Source organism: Austrofundulus limnaeus, unplaced genomic scaffold, assembly GCF_001266775.1.
Source record: "Austrofundulus limnaeus strain Quisiro unplaced genomic scaffold, Austrofundulus_limnaeus-1.0 Scaffold424, whole genome shotgun sequence".
In the NCBI taxonomy this organism is placed as follows: Eukaryota; Metazoa; Chordata; class Actinopteri; order Cyprinodontiformes; family Rivulidae; genus Austrofundulus; species Austrofundulus limnaeus.
The window spans coordinates 126,710-128,356 of NW_013952826.1; positions in this window are offsets into that span (position 1 = coordinate 126,710).

A 1,647-nucleotide genomic window follows, 5' to 3' on the forward strand; every position below is an offset into this window, starting at 1 on the left:
ATTTTCAGATTCTTGAATTTAAAAACTACATTTTGATCCCTGGATCATCCTGATATCATAATTAAATCCCTATATATGACTTGATTTGTCTTGTTGGTTACAATAATACATAAATATTTGGTCTGAATCCTAATTTTATGTCATTTTAATGAGGAATTTTTGATGTCATTATGAAGAGGAAACGTCAAATTACATTTGAATATTGAGATTTCCCAGCTAAATAGAAACAAAACTTTGCTAACTCACAGGGAAAATGTCAAAATTTTAAAGTGGTTTTCTTCCGAATCAGTTTTTTTGTTGCTACTGCTCAAAAAAAAGCTTCAAAAATTTTAGGATTATATTTCAGACACTTCGTTCAAATGATTCATTAATAAGACATTAATTCATTATATTTTGAAAAAAAATGCAATTTTTGCACAAGTTTAAATAAAAACCCTGTATCTGCCTGTTTCTGCACTTTTGGACTTAATCCTGGTTCCGATGTGATGGCTCATATTTATGATTTATTTCTCAAAATGAGCCCAGCTGCACTGAAAACATCAAAAGGATCCAAATAAAGACCTGAAGGACCTCACAGGACCAGCAGTTCTGGACCTGAGGTTCTGAGTCTAGAACTGCCTCATCAGACCAGCAGAGGGTAACAAGACAAACCTTTCCTCAGACTCAGACATGATGATGAAGAGGCAACATGAAGGAGTCATCCTCACTTGTTCTGGTAAAAAAATGACCTCATCAGTTATTTATTCTGAGATGATGATCCTGCACCATCATCATCATCATCATCATCATGGTTTGAAACTTGGACAGAGTGTTAATGAGACGACAGGAAATGAGGTCTGTTTATTTACAGTCAGGTAAATGAACTGCTCCATTACAAGAAAAACGCCGAGTCATCTTAGACGATAAAGATTAAATAATCAGGAAAGTATTTGTCACCATTTTGTTTCTTTTGATAAAAACATAATAATGTTTGACAGTGTAAAGGTGTGTCTGTCCCTCTCTCCCTGTCAGCAAACATCACAGTCCAGGTGAGCTCACCTGTCGACCTGTCCATCACAGAACCAGAGATCTGAGTTAACCACCGGTCCGATAGCTGCCAGACTAACAGTCCCTGCTAATCCTCGGCTGCTGTATTTATCTCAGAATCAGGTGTGTGTGTGCGTGCAGCACTGACTCACACACCTGTTAACAGCCTGCACACCTGAGCAGCCACAAACATTCCAGAGAGGAAACACAAAGCACACAGGAAACACTGACACAACGCTGCAGTTTCTTTATCCTCCTCTCGTGTTTTACAGCTGCGTCTCAGCAGACAAGAAGGATCTTTTTCATTCCTTTAATTCTCTCGTCTTCCTTCCTCTGACTCAAACAGAAACAGGTCAGAACCGAACCTTTAACAAACAGCATGAGCAAAGAAAATACTGGTGTGAACATCTGGATCTTTGTTAGAAATGATCATAGACTTGAATAAATATGACTAGACTGAGCCCTGCCCATCCCGTCCACTGTTAGTCTGTGACATCTTGGAGGAGCAGAAACAACAAACAGGACAACAGCTCACAGCAAACAGAAACTAATAGATGAACAGCAGCTGAACTGGATCTGTTTCACACATTATCTGTCATGTTTTTACAATAAATTAATAAC